This window comes from Raphanus sativus, chromosome 6, assembly GCF_000801105.2.
Source record: "Raphanus sativus cultivar WK10039 chromosome 6, ASM80110v3, whole genome shotgun sequence".
NCBI classification, from domain to species: Eukaryota; Viridiplantae; Streptophyta; class Magnoliopsida; order Brassicales; family Brassicaceae; genus Raphanus; species Raphanus sativus.
In genome coordinates, this window is record NC_079516.1 from 18953428 (window position 1) to 18966014 (window position 12587).

The 12587-nt window shown below is 34.3% G+C and overlaps 2 long non-coding RNA genes across 2 annotated transcripts; both read left to right on the forward strand.

Annotated features, from left to right (window-relative positions):
• The first annotated feature begins 2871 nt into the window (after positions 1 to 2871).
• LOC130496407 (uncharacterized) lies at positions 2872 to 4318 on the forward strand. Its single transcript, XR_008935551.1, has 2 exons — positions 2872 to 3639; positions 3768 to 4318. It is a non-coding gene; the product is annotated as an uncharacterized LOC130496407 (long non-coding RNA).
• A 1546-nt stretch (positions 4319 to 5864) lies between these two features.
• Positions 5865 to 6750, forward strand: LOC108810731 (uncharacterized). The gene is made up of 2 exons (XR_001943168.2): positions 5865 to 6273; positions 6405 to 6750. It is a non-coding gene; the product is annotated as an uncharacterized LOC108810731 (long non-coding RNA).
• The last annotated feature ends 5837 nt before the right edge of the window (positions 6751 to 12587 follow it).

Below are 12587 nucleotides of genomic sequence, written 5' to 3' on the forward strand. Positions count from 1 at the left end.
TCTACTTGCAGTTGTGTTTATGCCTTCCCCCAGTAAGCTCTCATTTAAAATAGGAAATTTGAAAGTTAGTTTATGATCTCAAAACTATTTGTACAATGGTTAAACTAACAAAAGAAGACAAAAGTATCCAAAAATGACGGTGGGTGTGACTGATAACTTATAAAGAAAGGAATGTTAAAAAAAAGTAAAGTTGAGAGGAAAATATAAAATGGGAAACAGAGGAAAAAAAAGAAAATAGTGTTACTCCCATCAAACCTTAAGTAACAATGAATGTATATAGGGCTGTTCTTTTTCACTTGTAGTATAACCTGTTCTTTTTTCTCTTGTAACGCTCCTGTTTTATTTTAAAACTTGGAAGCATTTTTAAACTAGGTCTTCAATTCACTGTAAGAACCTTGCTTCATTTTCTTAAATGATTCGTAGCAAAAAATATACACTTTTGTGTTTTATAGTGTGATTAAGGTTTAATCTGAACTAGATTTTGACCCGCGCTTCGAAAGCGCGGGTATTATTTTTTACTTTTATGAAATATATTATTTGTTTGTAATTATTAAACATATTTATTTTAGTAAAATTTTCTTTATAATAAATTTGACACACATAGTGTCTCTGGTAAACTATGTGTTTCTCTGATTTTGTTTTATTCACTCTCCAATCAACATATCGAAGCGCGGATATTATTTTTTACTTTTATGAAATATATTATTTGTTTGTAATTATTGAATGTATTTATCTTAGTAAAATTTTCTTTATAATAAATTTGACATATAGAGTGTCTCTGGTAAACTATGTATTTATCTCGCTTTATTTTATTCCTTCTCCAATCAACATATTTATTTGGCTTGTTGTTAAAATAAATGATTTTAGAACGCAACTGTTTACTTTGATATTTTGTTTAAACAATTTGACATATTTCTGTATTAATTGTGTTCAATTAAATATTTACATTGTAATTTAAATTTGTATATTTGTAACAAAAATAACCATATAACCTGATTCGGTCCAGATCTTTTGAGTATCGTTAGTTACCAGATCTTTTGAATATCGATGTATAAAAATATATTTCACGGACCAATTTAACAAAATATTAATTGATTCAGTTGAAATAAATATATTTTAAAAAATTATATGAACTGAAAAAATCACTATAAGAGTACTTACATTTGGATTCAAATCATTTTTTTAATAACAAACTACACAAATATGTTGATTTGTATTGATTTGTATACGTGTTTCAAAAAAATACAAATCAACATATTTGTGTAGTTTGTTATTAAAAAAATGATTTGAATCCAAATGTAAGTACTCTTATAGTGATTTTTTCAGTTCATATAATTTTTTAAAATATATTTATTTCAACTGAATCAATTAATATTTTGTTAAATTGGTCCGTGAAATATATTTTTATACATCGATATTCAAAAGATCTGGTAACTAACGATACTCAAAAGATCTGGACCGAATCAGGTTATATGGTTATTTTTGTTACAAATATCCGAACCCGTTTTAGATACATTGGTTATTTAGATATTTTTAGGTTCCTATACATCAGAACCGAATTCATCCAGATCTAGAATGATCCAACTCAAAATCCACACATAAGTTTATAATATTCAAGCGGAACTTGGTTACCCAAAAAAAAGGATACCCGAAAAGAACAACATGTACCTAAATAGACAGATAATGTTCATGTCTAAATGATTATATAAATTAATAAAAAACTGTTTTATGTGTTTTGCTAAATTAAGTGAAATAGAAAGAGTTTTTTTATCAAGTAAAATAATTATATGGAGTGGAAAATTAAGTGACAATAAATGTAGGACATTTTAAATATTTTGATTTAAGTTATTATTTTATTCACAAAACATATTTTTGAACTATGTTTTTGGGTACGTAATTTTCCACCGATTGTAACTAAAATAAAAATATTTTAGTAAAATAAAATAAACCAAATGTTTAATCATATGTATACCTAATTATTTAGCATTTTTGATTTTATAATTGGCACAAAGTTAATATTGATTAACTAATAAATAAAAATATGCACTATTATTATTATGGTAATATAATTAATGATGTAATTTATTATTAAGGTAATATAATTAATTAAATTGTTAAACTAAGTGAAATATGGAAACACAATTAATAGATACTACTATTCAAGTTTCCAAACACTCTATTTTTTATAGCTATAACCAAACACACCAAATTTTTTTATTAATCTTATCTAAGTATCCAAACGCACCGAATTTGTACTTCACCTTTAATAAGATAGATGTTTTATATGAGATTAAAGAGATTAGAAGATTAGAGAGAATAAAGAACTAGAGAGAGATTAGAGAGAGACTCAAAACTCTATTATTTATTAGAATGAGTTTTCATAAAGATATATCGAAGATACAATTTGAATCCAGATATAGATATGTGTTCACACCTTAAAGTCAACACTTTTCAATATTTAACACTCCCCCTCAATCTTGACCATGTGGAACAAGTCAAGTTTGGAAACCATGAAGATATCCCTCATTAAAAACCTCACCAAAGAAAACCCAATGGGATAAAACAATGATGAGGGAAAAAGAGTGGAGACTCCATGGTTAAGGGGATCAGCTCTTAGGAGTAAGATCAATGAGTCCAAGCCTTGATAGTATGGACTCCATTGTCTTTAACCTTGCTGCCTTAGTGAACACATCTGCAAGTTGATCCTAACTCCTTGTATAACATGCACTACAAGAAATTTGAGTATTGGTAGCAGTCCACGGTAGCACGAATTCACCAAATGCTACCAAAAATGTCAAAATCGGATCACAACTTTATCGTAGCATTAAATTCGCGCTCAGATAAAATTTCATTAAGCGGGACAACAAAATTTGGAAATTTCATTTACGATAATATTTTTGTGCAAAAATTTTAGTTTTGTTCGCCAAACACTTCAAAAAAAAAACTTTATCACCAAAACACTTAGCCAAAAAAAAAAATTCTTTCTCCTCCCCTCCAAACCAAATGTATCGGTCAAACCCATATCGAAAGTTGATCTCTTTCTGAAAAAAAAAAAGATGAAACCCAAATAATCTTATGTTCCTCTGCTCATCTCGCTTTGGTCTTGAATCAGTGATGGGAGATAAAGTCGACGACTTTGGTGTTTGCGTCGCCGGAAGCTCTGGAATCCGGAGATTGGGTTGAATTCGGAGAAGAGTCGGATAAAGATCTATCCAGATTCAATTGACTTCCTCAAATTCTCATTTTCGATCTCTAATCTCGATTGAAGCTTCACCACCACACTCAGTTTGACACCGTAGCTCGTTACCACCATCACCACCACCACCACCATCTCACGTCAAATTTTAATGTGCTGCTCAGTTCGTCGCGAATCTGGCCAATAGTTAACCGACGCAGAATCACTCTCTACCAATTCTTCTCTCGTCAATCGCAGCGAAGAAGAAGAAGAAAAGACCCTAAATCGTATTTAGGAGCTCCATCAATGGCGTTGATGCTGGCTCGCAGGTGACTAATTACTCTTTGTGCTCACCATTGCGTATGAATCTCGTTTGCTCCTGTTTTTGGAATCAAGGATCACTCTCTGTCTCTTCGGGATTGTGTCTGTAATTGTAACTGTCCATTTGATGCTCATTTGACAAGGTTGGTATTCTTTGTATTAGTCATGAAAATGACTTTGCTTTTCCGGACACTATTTGAATCCATTTTTTTATTTAAAACTCTGGTGACTGTCAAATGTACTATAGCTACTAACAACACTTATTTCTCAGGCTCTAGAGAGTGTAGATGAAACTCTCGTGTCTCGTGTCTCGACTAGTAGTAAGAGTGTGTGTAGCAGCTTGAGCAATGGAGATAAGCATGTGCCTCGGGGAACGGTTGTTGTGTGAGCAAAAGGGCCAAGAGTATGTTTTCAGACCACATTGTGTTTGCGTTTGTAGGATTTTATGTCTGAGGATGTTACCTTTTGTGGTGTATTTGATGGTCCTTTTGGTCATCTTGTTGCTTGAGTGAGATATACATTGCCTCTGAAGTTGGAGTCTTTCCTTCATGTCTGAGATACATTGTAACATTAACAAGATGCTTGTGTATGGAAATGAAGATGATTTTGGAGACAGCAATGATGATGATGTTGATCGATGGCTTACCCAGACAAGATTTTAAGAGTTGGCAAGAGTTATGTTGGTAGTATAAGACTTAAGTGTAAGACAGGAAAAGTTTCTACTTAAAATATATGTTTTATAAATTTATTGATAAATTTTTGTAAGGCAACTGTAAAATGAAGAAGTAAACGAAATGTTAAAACCAAATATTGTTTTTTAAACCAATATTAGAACCGTTTAAAATTTTGTAAGAACATTCAGATTTATTAAAATATTTTTGTTTACATGTATTTTGTAATTTAAAAAAAATAAAAAAATAAAACCTTAAACCCTGAACATGTTTCTATAAAAGTTATATACGTAAGTCTAATAAATTTATACTATGTAAAATATTATTCAAATAAAAGATTTTTCAAAAAAAAATGTTTAAAATTTAAATTATCATCTATGTTTATAAAATATTAAATTAAAACATAAGATTATAATAAAAAGATATTGAGTTTTATGGAATAGAAAAGTTTTTATTTTGTAATTAAAAAAAAACCCTAAACCCTAAACATGTTTTTAAAATATAAACATCAAACTTATAATATAAATTTTAAAATTAAACTCCAAATATATTCTAAAACTCAAACCATATACTCAATTCTAAATCTTAACCCTAAACCCTAAACCACATACCTCATACTGACTTATACTAATAGAAAATGTTAACCTTAATAATACCATAAACCCTAAAATTTGAATATGTCATCATAAAATCCAAAGCTAACACAGCAAGTAATATGGTAAAAATAAAATCTAACACTGATAATAAATTTAAAAAAACAAAATATTTTTTTACCTCAAGATCTAAACCCTAAATATGCCATAAACTTCAACCTCCAAAACATGATAAATTTCAAAATGAACATTTGTAATTTTCAAACTTTTAAATTTTACAACTTTATACTTTATTGTTTAAATATTAATTGTGAATGGTAACTCCTAAACACCAAGTATGTTTTATACCCTAAATATAATATCCTAAACCCCAAATCTAAACCCTACACACAAAGTCATAAATCTAATCATTTCAAATAATATAATTACTAAGATAAAATCTATTCTTTGTAGAGATTATAAATTTCTTAATTTGTTTTTTTTTCAAATATTCATCTTAAGTTTTAACTTAACCACAATTGTATTTCACAAACCTCAAACCATACACTTTAAAGTTAACCACAACTACAAAACTGATAGTCAATCATTAAAATATTAGCTAATAGATTTTTAAAATTAACTTTTAAGTTTAATTATAAAATCTAAATTTTATTTTAAACATCTGTTTTAAGAATTATAAACCACGTCATCAAAATATCTAATACTCCCTCTGTCCCATATTATGTGATGTTTTAGGTTATTGCACATAGATTAAGAAAACACATATTTTTATGTAGTTTATCTTGGTAACATAAAAACACATTAAATAAAACTAGTTTAACCAATAATAAAAAAGTACAGTATTTTATAATTGGTCATAAAATTCAAATCATATTAAATTCTACCTAGATTAGTGAAAACATCACATAAAATGGGACAAAATAAAAATTCTAAAACACCACTTAAAATGGGACAGAGGGAGTATAAAACAACAAAAGATAAGCAAAAAGAAAAAAAATCTATTGGCTAACTGTTTAAAAAAGGAAAACTCTCTAAGCCGTTAGATGCAACTAAATCAATGGTCGAAATGTTTTCTCAACTATCATCACACGGATAACTCTCTAAGCCGTTAGATGCAATTAAATCAATGGTCGAAATGTTCTCTTTTTTTCTCTCCTTCTCGCCCGTCTTTGTCTCTGTCACAGATCTCTCTCTCTCTCTCTCTCTCTCTCTCTCTCTCTCAGACGTGAATCTCACACATACATGTTTCTCTGTCTCACTCTCCTAATCTCTCTCCCACATACATGTTTCTCGCTCTCTTTCCTAACTCCAAATCTCGATTAATACCTTGATTTTTTTTTTTGTATTCTTGTTACAGGAAGCTTATTAGCAAGGAGCTTTCTGTTCTGTTCGGATTCAACGATAGAATGTTGGAACCCCTAATCCCTCTCTGCTTTGGTGTTGTCTCTCTCTGTCTCTCTCTCTCACCATCTCTCGATCACTGAAGCAAGTTTTCTACTTTGGCATCTCTCAGGTTCTAATCTCAGTGATAACTCTCTTGTTGTTCTTAACACACAGCCTGTTATGTATATCTAGATCTACAAAAGAACCCAACTTTACATGGATTATGTTTGTATTGATTTTGATTCTGGTTTTGTTTATCAGCTCTTAGTTAAAGAAGGCGGAGGAGGCTGAAGAAGCTTGATGGTGGTGGTTTCGGAGTCAACTGCGGTGGTCTCGACGTCGACAACGGTGGCTGAGCGCAGTGGAGGAGACTGAAGAAGCTTTACCGTGGTGGTCGTGGCTGGCGGCGAATAGTGGTGTAGAGATAGGGCTAATTTTTTTAAAGGTTAAACCGGTTTAGTTTTTTAGATTTCTAAACTAGGTTTAGGTGTAAACTTTAGGTTAAGTATGGTTTGGTTTAATGTTTGTAATTAGTTTTTGGTTTAATGTGTTCTTTAATTATTTGTATACTGATTTTAATCAATAAATAAAATTTAATTTTTATTTACTAACTAACTTGCCATAATATTTTGATTATTTTCATTTTTTAATTATTGTAATTAATTAAATTTTAATAAATTGATTTTATTATTTTTAATTATTTTATTTTAATTATAGCACTATACTTATGTCATTATAAATTAAGTCATGGCACATGAAAAATGCTATAGAAAATCATATAATAGCAAAATGATGATGCTATTATAAACTTTTAAAATAGCGAAACTTAAACGCTGTGATATCTCTATTTATTATAGCACACGGAAAACGCTATGATATGGGAGGGGTCTACCATAGCTGCGGCTGTCATAGCGTTAGTGTTTTCGCTACGAAAACGATACGATAGTGTTTTCACAGCGCTACTAATACCGATATTTCTTGTAGTGATGGCAGTATCACTCCTAGAATTATCATCTGCCTCACCTTGTGACAATCAACTTCTATGTGTTTCGTTCTCTCATGGAAGACTGAGTTGGAGGCAATATGAATTGCTGCTTGATTGTCACAGTGCATTGTCATAGGACTGATCTGCTCAATTTCCATATGTTTCAAAATGCCCTTGATCCATACCAACTCGTTTGTAAGCTTCAGCATGGCCCTGTACTCAGCCTCAGCGCTTGAACAGGAGATCACTTTCTGCTTCTTGCTCTTCCAAGTAACCAGTTTCCCTCCAATAAAAGTGCAATACCCTGTGGTAGACCTTCTGTCTACTCTATCTCCTGCCCAATCTGCATCACAATACCCAACCACTTCTGTACTGCTATTGCAACCCATCCAAACTCCTTGTCCAGAAGTGCCACTCAAATACCTCAGTATCCTATCAACCATCTTCCAGTGATGTACCTTAGGCGCTTGCATGTGCTGACTCACTTGATTCACCGCAAAACATATATCTGGTCTTGTGATGGTTAAGTAGATCAGCTTTCCAATCATCCTTCTATACAGCTTAGGATCTTCAAACAACTGGTTCTCTTCAACCTCTCCCTCACGCAAGACCTTATATCCCTCCTCAAGAGGTGTCTTAGCTATCTTTCCTCCAAGCACATCAGTCTCCTTCAGCATATCCATAGTATACTTCCTTTGAGACATAAATAAGCCCTCTCTGGATCTGCATATCTCAATCCCTAAGAAATACTTCATCTCTCCCAAGTCTTTGATATCAAATACAGATTTGAGGAACTCTTTAGTGGCTTGTATCCCAGCCTTATCACTTCCTGTGATAATCAGATCATCTACATACACCAAGATCACAATGATTCCTGATGGTCCTGTCAATGTGAAGAGAGTGTGATCAAGTTCAGACTTCCTGAATCCTCTACCATTGAGTGTTATACTCAGTTTCCTGTACCAAGCTCTAGGTGACTGCTTCAGCCCATATATTGCTTTCTTCAATCTCAACACATTCCCTGGCTTCACTAGATGCTCAAGACCAGGAGGTGGTAGCATGTATACCTCATCTTCCAGCTCACCTTGCAAGAATGCATTCTTCACATCCATTTGCCATAAATCCCATTCAAGATTCACAGCAAGAGATAGGATTATCCTGATGGTGTGGAGCTTGGCTACTGGTGCAAAGGTGTCAATGTAATCTTCTCCATATGTTTGAGTGAATCCCCTTGTAACCAACCTTGTCTTGCGCCTGTCTATCTTCCCATTAGGTAAGTACTTGATGGTGAAGATCCATCTGCTTGACACAGCTCTCTTTCCTTTTGGTAGCTCACTTTCATACCATGTATCATTCCTGATCATGGCATTAGTTTCATCATCTACAGAATCTCTCCATTCTTGTATCTCCATAGCTTCTTCATAGGACCTTGGTACATAGCTCTCATCCAGACTAATCATAAATGCATAATGCTCTTCAGGAAACTCGGCAAAGGAACACACGGCTTGAGAAAGATGCTCCACAGCTTGGGCATTGTAGTACACTTTCGTGTTTACCCAGGTCGAAGGAGTCCTTATCCTTGTGCTCCTCCTTAACTCCTGAACTGGAACCTCAGCTTGAACATGTTCCTCTAAACTAGGAGACTCTTCTTGTTCATCTCCACCACTAGACTGAACCGAATTCTCAGCTCCTTTTGTCACATCTTGATCATGATGACCTGAATCCTCAGCTCCTTGTGTCACATCTTGATCATGATGACCTGAATCCCCTTGGTGCAGCTCTTGCAATCCAGATTCAGTTCTATTCCCCCTCTCATGATCAAGAGGGATTTCTCTGCCAGCTTCTTCAGCTTGATCAATATGTACTATCCTCCTTGGTACCTGATCTTGAGACATGTTTATCCCAAGCTTCTCCATCAAAATCTTCAGAGTATTTGCCCTTCCTGGTGAATCTTGAGACTGGTCCCCCAAGTCTTCCCACTTCTCCTTCTCATAATACCCTGTAGACTCTACAAATTTCACTTCTCTTGATACCAGAACTCTCCTTGTGTCTGGATCATAACACTTGTAACCTTTCTGGGTTATAGAATACCCAATAAACATGGCTTTAGTACTCTTCTCCTCCAGCTTATTTCTCTGCTCTCCTGGAACCCATACATAGCACACACACCCAAAGACTCTTAGGTGATCAATGCTTGGTTTGTTCTTGTTCAACACTTCAAATGGAGACAGATCATTCAGGATTTTTGTTGGTACACGATTGATGAGGTAGCAAGCAGTCTGAATAGCATCACTCCAAAAACGTTTTGGTACTTTAGCATGGAACATCATAGATCTTGCTACCTCCATCAAGTGCATATTCTTCCTCTCAGCTACCCCATTCTGTTGTGGTGTGTAAGGACAGCTTGTCTGCTGCACAATCCCATGCTTTGCTAGATGACTCTTGAAAGCATTGCTTGTGTACTCTCTTCCATTATCAGACCTTAGTACCTTCACAGTAGCATTGTATTGATTAGAGACATATGCTTGGAAGTTTATAAAGGCATCTAGTACTCTATCCTTCGATGGAAGCAAAGTAACCCATGTATACTTAGACTTCTCATCAATGAATGTCACAAAGTACTTTTGACTATCTCTAGACATGCATGGGGCAGTCTACACATCTGAATGCACCAGATCAAAGCAATGCTCATATATAGTCTCAGATGTTGGGAAAACAGTTCTACAATGTTTTCCTAATATGCATGCTTCACACTCCAAGTGATTGAATGACATAGTAGGGAGAATCAGTTCTATAGCACGAGCATGAGGGTGTCCCAACCTAGCATACCAAGTACTACTATCCACTCTACTAGTAGCACTACTTAAGCATATAGAATCAAGAGGTTTAGGAATCTTAGCCATTTGGAGATGATAGAGCTGATTCTTGCTGTCTCCTCTGCCAATAACTCTTCCAGTTTTCAAGTCTTGGAACTCAACTTCATTTGGCCTGAATACCACTTGACAGTCCAGATCAATTGTGGCTTTCTTCACCGAGATCAGATTTGAAGTAAACTGAGGTAGATAGAAAGCAGGTGTGTTCTTTTCAAACAACTTCAGGTTTCCCACTCCTTCTATTGGAATTCGAGAACCATTAGCTATCATAACACTCCCTGTTGCAGCCTTGACCTCACTGATCAGACTCCTATCACTGATCATATGATGACTTGCTCCAGAATCAATGATGATGGGTTTGGTTGTGGATGCTGAGGCAGGAGCTCCTTGACTCCGGGTCGTAGCCAAAGCATACACATACTTAACAAACTCATCCCATTCCTTCTTTGTAACAAGATCATCTGCTCCTTTGGTCTCCTGCTCCCTTACACCTATACTTTCCTCACATGAGTTCCCAATGTAGGCAGAATAAGAACACTCTCCTCTCACCAACTTTTGCGCAGCTTTCTTGATCATCTTCAAGCTCATCTTATCACTTAGATACTCTGACTTTCTGTCCTTTCTCCAAGCTTTTCTCATCTTGAACCATTTCTTGGAAAGCTTTCTTAACCTTCCTCTTTTAAAGCTAGTACCACCCTTCACTTGAGTTGATACCTTGCTCTTCTCATACATATCACAAGTGTATTGAACAAGCTCACACATCTCTGCTACAAGAAAGCTAAAGACACCATCTTGTTCTTTCCTTTCTTGAATTGTTTCTGACCTCGCCATAAGCTCCAGCCACACTTCTTTCAGCCTTCCCACAAGCTGATAAATCTCATCCTCTTCTTGTTTCCAGTTGCGGATCAATCCTTTGTCATCACACACCTTCACAAGTTTGGATTTTTCTTCATGAGCTGCTTCAATCCCACTTTGTATAGTGTTTCTTTGAGCAGCTTCCTCTCCATCTCTCAGACTTCTTGTCTGGCCTTTTTCAGTTGCCATTTCTCTTAAAGCTTCCATCTTTAGCTTGGATCTCCTTCTAATAGCTCACGCAAAACTCCTCCACAAGCTAGACAATACTTTTGAGCTTGTCAAACAGCTAAAGGAACTATCTTGAAGCTGAATCTCCAAAATAAACACCAACAAAGACAAACTTGAGTTTTTCAAAGATCTAACTTGGAGAAAACCTCAAGAACACTCAAGAACACTCAGATTTTTTTTTTTTAATTATGAAACAGAAACCACACTCTCCTCTTTTTGAAGAACCATGCTCTGATACCATATACACTTTTGTGTTTTATAGTGTGATTAAGGTTTAATCTGAATGTTTTATATGAGATTAAAGAGATTAGAAGATTAGAGAGAATAAAGAACTAGAGAGAGACTAGAGAGAGACTCAAAACTCTATTATTTATTAGAATGAGTTTTCATAAAGATATATTGAAGATACAATTTGAATCCAGATCTAGATATGTGTTCACACCTTAAAGTCAACACTTTTCAATATTTAACAGGAAAACAAACAATGAATGTATATTTTCCTATATAAGTAGTAACTAGAGTAACTTAGAGGAGATTTTTCTTGTAAATTCATTCTCTTTAGTTGCATTTTTTTTGTATAATGCTCAGTCATTTTTGTTAGCTGTTGCAATGTTTTTTCTAATCTCCTTGCGAGGCTTTGGTATGATAGTGATAACAAATGAATCTTTCGCTGGTTGGCGTGTGTTCTGTTGTAGAGGGACTCTTCATTCAGTTGATCAGTACCTCAATATCAAGCTCGAGAACACTCGTGTTGTTGTTAGAACAAGTTCCCTCACACGGTAAAATATAAGCTCCATGACTCTGTCTTTAGTTGTTTGTCCAACAGCTAAGTTTTTTATTTGTTTTCTGACTCTGTCTTTAGTTGTTTGTCCAACAGCTAAGTTTTTTATTTTGTTTTCTGTTCACAGAGAGCATAGCATCTGAGATATGTGGCTTCATCACTGTGCTGAGCGGAACAATTATACTGCATGCGACGAGGGAAGAGGAACAAGCTTTGTCTGGAACGTTGAGATGGCATAAATCAGGGAAGAGCTTTAACGAAGAACATCTAGTAAACTTGTACAGTCCTGAGTATTAGCAAGCAAAGGTAAAACTGATAACTTAATCCATCATCATCATCATCTTATCTATCTCTAGTGGGGGAACAATCTAGTTGGTGTTGTGATTGATTGCTTTTGTTGCCAAGGCCAAGCCCTTAATCAAACTACTCGACTTGTAAAGATTTGTCATTGACTTTAAGAATCAAACTGCTTGTATCTATATAAAGTTGTATGTATCAAATTTTTATTCAAAAGACCAAATTGTTTCTAAGAACCTTTAAGTAAGAGATTTGCAACTAAAAATATACCTATCTCTTAACTAAGTCTCTTAAATCCATTTTTCCAACTAAAAATTATTAAAAAGATTAAGAACCCCTAAATGAGTACGTGGAATAATGATGCTCTAAAAGGATTTAATGCCACTTGCCTAAGATCACTGAAATGCCCTTTTCAGTGAAGTCAT